A 12,560-nucleotide genomic window follows, 5' to 3' on the forward strand; every position below is an offset into this window, starting at 1 on the left:
TTCATTACTATGTAATAGTATGCTTTTGTGAATCAGTGGCCTTTTTCATTTTGTGGAAAATCATTATCTTTGCCCTGGACTGGCCCCAATTTGACTATCAAACAGCGCTCTCTATCAGTGAGCAGCTTGGGTCAGAGTGCTCAATCATCCACAAGAATGTGTGTCTCGCAGTCGCTTTCATTGTTATCGTTATTGTTGTCAAAATCAGTAACCGAAGTGGAAAAAGGAGAGGGAGAAATACTCACTGCCAGTTGTGCATCATCTCCGTCAGTTTGTTGACACACATTAACATCATTAGCATCTCTGCTGGCTGAGCCAAAGCCTTTGGTCTTTCTTCTTCTTTGTCTGTGACCCGCTTTTGTACGATCACTTCATTTCTCACTAGATGTATCTCTCGCTCTCTTACTGCTTACTGTTTTGAATTTTACATAATTTGAGAGTGATGCGCGTAACATGGAATATTCAATGTAGTGCAGACTGAAGGGGGGTGCACACGGAAAGATCGTCAAAACATGAGTAATTAGACATCCCAATGCTACTATTATGAAGAGAATGTTATAAAAACAATAAATATGGGGACAAAATATATGCATTGGGGCATTTTGGGGGCCTTCTATGGGGCCCGGGCTCCAGGCAAATGCCTGGTTTGCCTGGGGGAATAGTACGGCCCTTCTCTGGCTGTCTCTTTTGAGAAAATTCGGATATCGAATATCAAGGAATATATTCGAATATTTACGAGCCCCCCCCCCCAACAATAACGTGACAACTAAACAGGAGACAGCAGCAGGAGAAAGGCCTATAATGTCACAAGAAATTCATTCCTCAATGTTGTCTGTCAACTTGATCTGGATCAAGTGCGGCTCTCTTTTTATTCACGATGTTACCTGCAGACATGCCTGGCACACACAGGTATTTGCGTGTCAATGTCGAGAGCAGCGGGTATTTGTTGCAGCCTGTGTCTCTCCACCAATGCAGCGTGTTGCTGTCTGCGGGGAGAGGGGATTCAGTCATGTCGTTTTGAAGATCCTGGATACCATTATTGGTGCGTGTGCCCGGGTCAATAGAATTGCAGATGTCCCTAAATAAGCTTCCCATGGCATCTAAGGCCGGAGCCACGTCTTCCTTCTCTTGCGCACAGTCGCCATCAGTCTCAGCTTACCTCAGCTCCTTAGATTAGCTTTCAATTACGAGTTCTTTGTGCCCAGACGAAAGGTGAACCAAGCGGCTGAACCAGGGTTCCAGAAGAGCCGCTTTATTGAGAAGCATCCATTCGTTGCTGTTTTCACTGAAGCACGCTTTGAAATTGTCGATCATCTTGGCTAAGAAGAATGGAAATAACAAAATGGATTAATCAATGATTGTAGACTGACACTTATTGTTTTGCTTTTAGCTTGTGTTATTAATTTTCATATTTTGATAGGTTATATTAATAAGCTTGGGAAATTAGGCCGGTAATGTTAAGCATTAGCCTGTGTTAAAAGGAATAGAAATCCTAACCATTGCCTACCTGTCACTTCTTTAATAGCTGCTCTATGTGTTGCGTCAGGAGTGGTCTGCTGAGACAGCATAACATGTAGCACAGGGAGGACCGCAGATGCTGTAGGTTTGGCATTGGTGAAGAGGGCCTGAGTAGCAATTCTGAATTGATTAAAAGTGTCCTTAAGTTGCTGAACCACAGTCCACTCCGACATGCTTAACTAACTTTTTTTTTCAAATGACTGCTGCCACGGCTGCCTGCTGTTTGGCGGCCCAGCAGATCGTTCCATATGTCGTGTTCCATCTTGTGATGCAATCATTAATAAGTCTCTCCTTTTTTAGTCCCAGAAGCTCCTGCTTTGCCTCCAACGGGCAGTAGTTAGCAGGAGACTTTCCAAAATTAGCTGCCGTCTGTTTAAGAGGAAAAAGAGCAGTTTCAACAGACCTCACCTCTAGTCCCTTGCGCACGGCTAGGTTTAGCGTGTGTGCCAAGCAAGTAGGGGTGTAATGATCCATCGATGTAGATACATACATCGATTGATTGACGAACGATCCAACTGCATCGATGCAACACCCAAACATCGATGTATTATACGCTTTTATTCTGAAAATCTCCTTGCGCGGGTGTTTGTGAAATTATTTCTGCGCAAGTGCGCCAAGCCGCTCACGTATCCATTCAACAGTAAAATGAGGCAAGCTGCAATAGCGAGCGCATGTGTGATAGCGAGGATTTCTAGTTTTGTTGAAACAGGGACTGTTGTGGAGGGCCCGACCAATAGGCTAAATTCAATTCAGCTTAATATTAATTTGAGTATTTCATAAGCTGTGACTGGTAAGAGTAAATGTTATGATAAGAATATGAAAAAATAAAGCAGACATGGTACAAAATGCAGTTATGTTAGTATTTAATCAACATCCGCAAAAAAAATTGAAAAAAGTAGGCATGTTTTTACCATTTTTCAAAGAACAGCATTGAATGAACTTTATAAAGTGCTATTACTATTTCATTTGCAGCGTAATTACAGAATTAGCTTTTTTTCCACATGTCTTCTTCAGATGAAAAACTGAAGCAGACATAGTACAAAATGACAACATAATGTCACTATTTGAACAGTATACTAAAAGCAATTTTAAACAAATGTGCATGTTTTTGCCATTTGCTTTTCAGAACAGCAATAAATTAACTTTATGCAAAGTGTTATCTTTTTGTTTTTAGTTTTACTACTCCATTAGCTGTTTTTCAGTTGTTTTTTTCTTGTTCAGTGAAAGAAATCTAGTCTGTGCTTGGCTTGAGCAAGTGCACTGAAGTCAGGTTGAATGTTTGAGGTGGATATGCGCAGGACAGCTGACAGGTAATCATCAGTGAGAGAAGATATGCATGATTTGTAAAACTTCATCACTGAAAATGTTTGTTCACATATGTAGGTCTATCCAAAAAGAACCAACAACTTCTGAGCATGCCTCCTCATGTGTGGAAAGTACTCCTCTTTGAGAGAAGAATAGAAATCCAGCACTGACACCGACTTGAAGTGCTCTGAAAGCACTGTATCTGACTGCAGGACAATGAGTTCGAGCTGAACATCACTAGGTGCACTGTCCACACTGCAAGTGAAGGGGGAAGAAATCATTTGCATCACCCTCAATTTTTTGGAAGTCTTGAAATCGCCTTAAAAACTCACCATGCAGTGCCAGTAACATGGATGAATACCTGTGGAGATGATCAGTTTGCGGCGTGGCTTCTTTCAGGGTTTGCATGTGGGTGAGAGTGTTACCCTCCAACTGGCTTGAGAGAAACTGCAACTTCCTCATGAAAGCCTTCACCAGGCTGTGCATTTCATGTGCAAATAGGCCCTTGCCCTGCAGTTTGGTGTTTAGTTCATTCATTAGTGCAGTCACATCAACAGCAAATGCAAGATCAGCCATCCAGTGGTAGCCTATGTCACCATGTTCATTTTCATGCTCCTCCAAAAGTGACACAAACTGCCTTTGATTTAATGCTCTTGCCTTGATGAAGTTAACTGTTTTAGTTACAACATCAATAACATGGTTCACTTTTAGCACTGACTTACACAACACATTCTGATGTATAATAAAATGCAAAAATGCCAATTTCAGTTCTGAGTTCAATTCAGTCCCTTTATCTTGCATCCGTTTCAAGTCAGACATTTTTTCCTGTCAGATTTGGACACCCATCAGTTGTAACATCAGTTGTAAAGTTACATTACATTTTGTCTTTAAGAAGGTCGTCTCATGTCTAGCTGTGGTGAGTCTTGAAGCTAAGAATTATAGTGTTTGGCATTGCAATTGGTTGTACTAACTTTAACCCTAGTTTCTGCAGTGTTGGTTTTTGCTGTGTTGTTGTTGATAGTAAGGTCGTTGAGTCTAGTTTCGGTCACAAGGTGTGAACAATAGGCTTGATTGACTGGGCGGAGCTAAGGCTGCCTGAGCTACCATGTGCATTTAAAGGCTAAGTGTTAGTAGCGTCAGCTTTAGCGTCAGGACCCAGTAAAAGACCCGGGAAACAAAGACTAAGGGAGTCTCTCTGTGGGAGACTAAGACCCGGGAAACAAAGACTAAGGGAGTCTCTCTGTGGGAGACTAAGACCCGGGAAACAAAGAGTAAGGGAGTCTCTCTGTGGGAGTCCCTCGAGGAAGACCTTAGAGGCCACTGTATTGTAGTTATGTGTCGTACTTCAATTATCGTTAGAATCTCTACTCATAGATGACGCCACAATAGATCCTCTGCTCAGCGTCGTAACCCATCCAATCTATGCCATTTACCCACCCTCGCCACCACTGACCTTGAAGTGATGGGAGGACTCTGGAATTGCCAGTCAGCGGTCAAAAAGGCAGACTCTATTTCGGCCTACGCGTCCCTCAATACCCTCCATTTCCTGGCCCTGACAGAGACCTGGATCACTCCAGAGAACTCTGCCACTCCTGCTGCCCTTTCCACTGTTTACTCATTCTCACACACCCCTAGACCTTCGGGGCGAGGAGGAGGGACCGGACTCCTCATCTCTCCGATGTGGTCCTATCAGGTCCTTCCACTAGAACACTTGGCCAGATCTGCATTTGAACTCCACGCTGTCACTGTCACCCTTCCTATCAAGCGCTTCATTGTGGTAATCTACCATCCCCCTGGTCCCCTTCGTGACTTCTATGACGAAATGGATGCCCTTCTCAGCTGCTTTCCTGAAAATGGCACACCACTCGTTATACTTGGCGACTTTAACATCCTGCCAGAGGAGTTGCACTCACCTGAATTAACCAACTTTTTTGCCACCTTTGACTTAACACTATCCCCTTCTCCTCCCACACACATTGCAGGGAACCAGCTTGACCTGATATTCACAAGGTCCTGTGGCACCTCTGCTCTCTCTGTTACCCCACTCCCCGTGTCTGACCATCACTTTGTTGCTTTTTCTCTACCCTTAAAGTCCTCTCCCCCTCCTCTCTAGTCCCCACATTGTCACCACACGCCGCAACCTCAAAACTCTCTCTCCCTCTACGTTTGCCTCAACTGTTCTGTCTTCACTCTCTTCTATTGAACAATTCTCTCAACTATCCACAGAGGAATCCTCTGACACTCTGCTATCCTCCCTCTCCTCCTCTTTGGACTCCCTCTGTCCCTTCCACTCCAGACCGGCGCGATCTTCACCCCCCCCCCCCCCCTCCTTGGCTGTCCGAATCTCTACGGACCCATAGAGCAGAGTTGCGGGCAGCTAAGAGGAAATGGAAGAGATCAGACTGTCCTAATGATCTATCTCACTATCTCTTTCTTCTCTCTGATTTCACCTCCACTGTGTCAACAGCCAAATCTGCCTTCTACCGGACCAAAATTAACTCCTCCGCCTCAAACCCCAGGAAACTGTTTTCCTTGTTCTCTTCCCTCCTCAACCCTCCCTCCCCTCCTCTAACCATCTAACCATGCCACCACCTGCCCCCTGGACACTATCCCTTCCTCCCTCCTCCAGGCTGTGTCAAATGACATCCTGCCATTTCTCACCACACTTATTAACTCCTCCCTCACTTCTGGCATTGTTCCAACGTCAAGACTGCCAGAATAAAGCCTCTCCTCAAAATCCAACCCTTGATACCACTGACATCCAGAATTACAGACCAGTATCTCTTCTTTCATTCCTCTCTAAAACATTGGAACGTGCCTTTGCTAACCAACTGTCCTCCTATCTCTCATCTAACAACCTGCTTGACCCTCACCAGTCAGACTTCAAAAAAGCACACTCCACTGAGACGGCTCTCCTCGCGGTGACTGAGTCCCTCCGTGCGGCCAGAGCCTCGTCCCTCTCATCGGTTCTCATTCTCCTTGACCTGTCTGCAGCATTTGACACTGTGAACCACCAGATCCTCCTCGCCACTCTCGCCGAACTTGGCATAGCTGAATCTGCCCTTTCCTGGTTCACATCCTACCTGATGAATCACACTTATCAGGTAACATGGAATGGCTCCTTGTCCAAACCTTGCACGCTTGATAGAGGTGTCCCTCAAGGCTCTGTGCTGGGGCCTCTTCTGTTCTCCCTCTACACCAGATCTCTGGGCTCTGTAATAACATCCCACGGCTTTTCCTAACACTGCTATGCTGACGACACTCAGCTATTTCTCTCTTTTCCCTCATCTGACAAAGCCCTGATTGCAACACGCATATCTGAATGTCTGGCAGAAGTCAGCACCTGGACAACTGCCCATCACCTGAGGCTTAACCTCAACAAGACTGAGCTCCTCCTAATACCAGGGAAAGATTGCCCACACATGGACTTACTGGTCACTGTTGAGAACATCATTGTATCTCCTTCTCCAACTGCCAAAAACCTTGGTGTAGTGTTGGACAATCAGTTATGCTGCACCGCAAACATCACTGCGGTGGCCCGATCCTGCAGATTTGCACTTTACAACATCCGCAGGATCCGGCCCTTCCTCACAAGGGAAGCAGCTCAGCTTCTAGTCCAATCACTGGTCATCTTCCGCCTCGACTACTGCAACTCGCTCCTGGCTGGACTCCCTGCCTCTGCGATTAAACCCTTGCAGCGCATCCAGAATGCGGCAGCACGCCTCGTGTTCAACCTACCAAAGTTCTCACATGTAACCCCCCTCTTCCGAGACCTCCACTGGCTCCCTGTAATAGCTCGCATCAGATTCAAGATGATGGTACTGGCATACAAGGCAGTCGATGGAACTGCCCCAGCCTACCTCCAAGTATTAGTAAAGCCACACACCCCAGCTCGATCCCTCCGCTCAACTACCTCAGCTGGACGTCTGGTACCGCCATCGCTAAGAGCAAGCAAAGGTCGATCAGCGAAGTCACAACTTTTCTCTGTTTTGGGACCTCAGTGGTGGAACGAGCTCCCTACCGATGTCAGGATCGCAGAGTCGCTCACCAGCTTCCGCAAAAGACTCAAAACTCACCTGTTCAGAGTTCACCTCGACTCTGCATAGAAACCAATGCACAGCCACCATTGAATGTTGTACGTCCTGGCACTTGCACATTGCACTTATTCAAGGTACTTAATTGTGTAGCATCTACAGTAGCTGCTATCGTTGCTTTAGACGGGGAATGGGTTAGCCTAGCGATTGTAATACTTGCACTTGGTTCTATGAACATCTTTACTGTACCGACAGCGATATATTGTTTCACTTCTTATGACAAATGTACTTATTGTAACAAATGCACTTATTTTAAGTCGCTTTGGATAAAAGTGTCTGCTAAATGCCCTAAATGTAAATGTAACAGATGCCAGTTTGTCCCATTTAAGTCCCAATTTGTCAAAACAGACATTTACCTCAGTGAACAAATCACTCCCAGTCGTTGTCCCTTTCATTGACTGCAGTGCTGCCAGCTCCTCCGTTACCTCAAAGTCTTTCGTTATCCCACGTATAAAAATTAGTAACTGGACTGTGTCGCGGACATCACAGCTCTCGTCCAGAGCCAAAGAGAAAAGTTTGAAATTGTTTGCTTTACTTTGCAGCTGAATTTCCAGGTTTCCCGCGATGCAGCGCTTGGTAAATCAGCCTTGTTGCTTTTGCAGTTTAGCTAGCAAAGCTTCAGATGTCCCTGCCCGATTTGCATCAGTCAAGTTGCTGTATTCCTCCGCGTGTTTAGTATTGTTGTGGCGATTCAAATTATAATCCTTTAACACAGCAACCTGTTCTCCACAAACTAAGCACACAGCTTTACCTTTGACTTCAGTGCTTGTGGTCGCCGAGTCAATCTCTTACATACGTGGATTTTTTTCCAAATTTTCCATCTTTATTTGATGAAGAAGAACTTCCGAATACTGAGAAATACCTTTTCATTTTTCTGTTTTGCTTAAAAAGGGAATTTCCCGCGATCGTTACAAAGCCTCTTCCTCAACGTGCGAATGTTCGGGAAATGTATTTTTTAGTAGTTGAGCGGAACTGGCGAGCCTATAATTCAAAATACATTTCCCTACATGCATTGCTCCCATCATGCTCCCACACACTCACGCTTAGCAGTTCCATTGAAAGCCGTACCGAAAGACGTATTTTTTTCTCACCCTTTCCTACCGGTGCGAGTGGACTTGTATTTATCTTCGCACGTTATATATTTTAATAGCAAATGCGATCAAAACTGTCGCACTGTACAGCCCTGACTCTGTATCAACCTTTCTTTTTTTCGCATGAGCTGACATTTTTCAGGAATAACAGCCCATTCACGTCAGCGCTAAAGTCTCCTGTGAGCTCAGTTCGTGGCCAGTTCATGGCTCGTGGACGGGGTTCTTCTTCTACTTATTTTTAGTTACGACTTGCAACAAGAGAAGAAGAAGCTGCATACGCGCGCACAAAAAAAGCAACTACAAAAGTCGCCTTCATAATAAAAGCAGTACAGTTGTATTCCATCTTTATTTATTTTCTTTGTTTTTTATACAGTTATTTACATTTGATTGTGAACTCTCCACTGACCTTACGCAGGCCAGTTAGAAATGACCAAAGGGTCGGATGTGGCCCGGGGGCCCAGGTCTGGCCAAGATGATTCCGAGGGATGTTTTTTCTTTTTTGTAGAAAACTATCCACACAGATAGATAGAGGTTTGGGAAGGTCTATGTTCAAAATGAAAGATCATTCCAGGCTCTTTAAGTTAAGCCATAAAAACCCTTTACCACTTAAATGCAATGTGGCACTTTATTATTTGTATTAAAAATGGATTCTTTTTGTTTTAAATATCCGGAAGAGCAAAGAAATAAATTATGAAATTATAATTAAGTTGTTTTATATCGTATTGTTGTCCAATGAATCGATTTAATATAGCTTCGTGATGAAACCAGAGATTTACAACCCTACAAGCAAGGCATGTGGATCAGTATGAGGGGCCGTATTGGACATTATTCAGAATTGGCATACGCATACACATATAAAACCAAACTCATTCACATACTATACTGAAAACCTCGCACACGTACAATTGAAAAGCTTTTAAATACACAACTGAAACATTTCCGTGTCAAAGCATTTCAGTTGTCTATTGTGGCTCATGGACTGGTTTTGCTGTGGCATTGTTAGAGCATTTGATTATATATATATATTCATATTTAATATATATATTGTCCCCTAGTTTTCCTCTCCTCCTGCTTGCACCAATTGTGAACCCCTTTGTTAGTTCCCCCATGTTTTTGTTCTTTGTGGTTACCTTGCGGCCTCTGGACAGGTAAGACAGAGGCCTCTATACATTTACAACACATAGTGATTTTCTTTGTTTAGTAACACTAGGCTAGGAGTGTTACTACCCGCTGTTCTTTTGGGTTAGTTTAGTTTGGTTAGCGGACGTGTGGTCCGCTGTGTTAGCTGTTAGCTTGTTTTGTTTGGTTATTTTCTTTGGCAACACTCGAGTCTCAAGGCCTGCCGGTTTTGTTGTATTTTACTTTTGTGTTTTGTGATCAGTCACCCCATTAAACCTATGTTCAACCTTATCCGTTGCTGTTGTCATTCCTTTATTGTTTCACTCACCAATTGTTTTTTCATCTACACCCATAACCCGGACAATTTTAACATCCGTTGCCTCCCCCGCTACCCCTTGACAGTGGCAGTGTAACATCTATGTAAAAGGTTCCGCTAGTTGTTACGAGAGCTTTTCAGTTGTTTGAGTGAAAGTGTTTCAGTTGTGTTTGTAAAACCTTTCACTTGTGTATGTGTGAGGTTTTCAGTATAGTATGTGAATGGTTTCGTGTGTGTGTGTGAGAGGACATTTTTCAGCTGTGTATGAGAAAAGTTTACTAGTATGTGTGAAAGCATTTCAGTAGTCCATGTAAAAGGTTTCACTCCCTTTTATGCAAGCTTTTCAGCGGTGTATGTATGTGAGCGTATACTTTTTCAGTTGTTTGTGTGAGTGTTTCAGTTGTGTATGTAAAAGTTTTTCACTTGTGTGCGAGGTTTTCGGTATAGTATGTGAATGAGTTTGGTTTCATGTGTACTATGCATATGCTAATTTTGAATAATGTCCCATACAGCCCCTCATAGATGAGCCCTAGGCTGCGTATGGCTTTCACATAGTTCTACGCATTGTCTGTGGTGACAGCTACTACTGATTAACGGGATAAGTTCCAGTGGTCCAGGGTGTCGCTGAAGCTCTCTGCGACATGAGCAGCTGTGTGACTTCCCCTTAGCTTTTTCCTACAAAGAACGAAATTCTTTGGGTCCCATGTGTCTGAAAAGAAGTGAGCTGTGACTTTCACATAAACATGTGTGGCCAGCGATGTTTTCTTGTGTGGTGTCATATAACTTCACTATGCGGCCTGACATAGTGGTGTGACATGGAATTGTGCATCGTGGCTCCAGTTCCATTATGAGGTCCTGAAACCGGTCTCCGGAAATTACAGCAATAGGTCTCATATCCCTGCAAATGAACCATGCCATTTTATCAGTGAAGGCTTTTTCACGTGCACCAGACGAGGTGCCGATTGGTTGTGGAACTGGAGCATAATATGCAGTCATGCGATGTTGGACGCCTGCCGATGCTGTGGCCGTCTATGGACGCCTCCAACTCCGCTGCCTCATTTGGCTGGTACCCACACAGTGAGCGCGGAGATTAGATGTCTAACTGTTTTTTGCGAAGTCGGCAACGGCTTTTTGTCTGACTTTTTACCATCTACGGTGAAGAACCCAAACCTTTCCAGACACCACTTTTAAGATGACTTGGGGACGTAATTTTGACGCTCAGGCTGCTCTGTGCGACATGTGCATTGTCCATTTTTGAAACAGGATATAGTATTATTCGCTTGATTAGAGCCCCGGCTACTGGATGAGATGGCAAACAATAAAATAAAAACCAAATCTATTTTACCGCCTAATCATAGACGATAAAAAATGCGCTACACAACATGGCACTTTAAAAACCTAATCATTTATATGTATTCGAATACGGATATTTAGATATTTATTTTGAATAAAAAGTGACAGCCCTAGTGCAGAGGGTGGACGATAAATTTCAATCACTGTGATATGGACATCAACCCCCAAGCAGACGTCCAGTAGAATGAACTCAAAGTGTTTTGGCATGGAGGAGGCTGTGATTGTACGCGTTGCTAAATTATCTTTAACATAAATTACAACTTCACCTCCTTTTGCTTTTCTAAAAACTAAAAACCATTAATGGCTATATCTGTATCTGGGATTCTCCTGAGAGCTAGGATTCTGTAATCACCAACAAATCAGGGGCAGCCCCATTCATCAGTCCTTCAAGATAGTCAAGCTTAGGTGGCAGACTCCTCATTTTGAGATATAATAGTTTAAAGCCATCATTTGAGGGAAAATATTGCACTGATTTCAAATCAACAGAATTTATAACGGGGGATAATTAGTGAGTGAACAATGAGGGTTGATGGGTACAAGATTGTTTATATTCACACTATTTGGTCTATAACTGACATGGCTGTTGTAGAGCGCTATGTGAGAGGACAGTGATATTATTACCAACAATTTCACTTGACATGGTGAATGACATGAGTCTTGTGTCGAGCATATATGCTTGAATATATGCACAAAGTTGATTTTGCATGTAGGGGAGGCTGGTGCAGGCAATTGTAGTGCCGTGAGCTGCTTACTGATCTCCGGGGGAGGCGAACTCTGTAATTTTGTATTTGGCGGGATACAGTCAGCTTAAAGAAGTGTGTAGAGCTGTGGAGCGCAAAGTTAGATCAATATTAATTGATAGGATACGTCAACCTTTGTGGTTTGGATGCCAAGTGTTTAGGCTTTGGGCCCATGTGGTATAAATGTGGGCCGTTAATTACTGGAAGCCTCAGCTTTTAACCAACTCCTGGAATCCATCTGGGTGACTGTTAGATGGTCATTTTTTCTAACATTATTCCTGAAACATATCTTGATGATTGGAAATAACGATCATCAACATTGACGTAATTTGTATGCAAATGTATTGTGTTGTTTGTGTTGTGTGTTGATTTGATTTAGTGGTTGGTAAGAAATAATGACGATTTTAATTTGTAGCGTTTGAGGAAGGAAATGTGTATTCTCTAAAACTACAGAATGCAACTCAACTTAAATTTGGTAATACGATTATTTTCCATTTGTTAGTGTCCATGCTTATTTTTGTGTTTGGTTTTCATCTTTTTCCTTAGTGTTCTTTTGGATTAAAAAAAAATCATATAGAGTTCATATCATTAACCTTTTCTTTTAAAACAAATATACATTCCAGATCATGCTGTTGGTTTGGTTCAGGTATGCAATCAGAAGATAGTTACACATTTGTGAAGTCCTGCAAAATAATGGATTATTTATTAGATATATTATATATATATTGTTAATTGATATTCAATGTTGGGGTTTGGTTGAGTTTTGATGACTTCCTCAATATTGCCATACTTTTTACCTTACATTTTACCTTACAGATGGTTAAATTACTATATTTATATTCACCATATTACCATAGTAAGTTTCACATAGATAATGTAAATACCAAAATATGTTTGTATTGCAATTACTTTTGAACCGCATATCCTGTAAGAAACAATTTTCCTTACAAAATTGCCATTACATGATTTTAATCATAATCGCCACAGTTTTTTTTTTTGGATAGTTAGGTGATATCAAGTTATA

Source organism: Pollachius pollachius (genome assembly GCF_949987615.1).
Source record: "Pollachius pollachius genome assembly, chromosome: 3".
In the NCBI taxonomy this organism is placed as follows: Eukaryota; Metazoa; Chordata; class Actinopteri; order Gadiformes; family Gadidae; genus Pollachius; species Pollachius pollachius.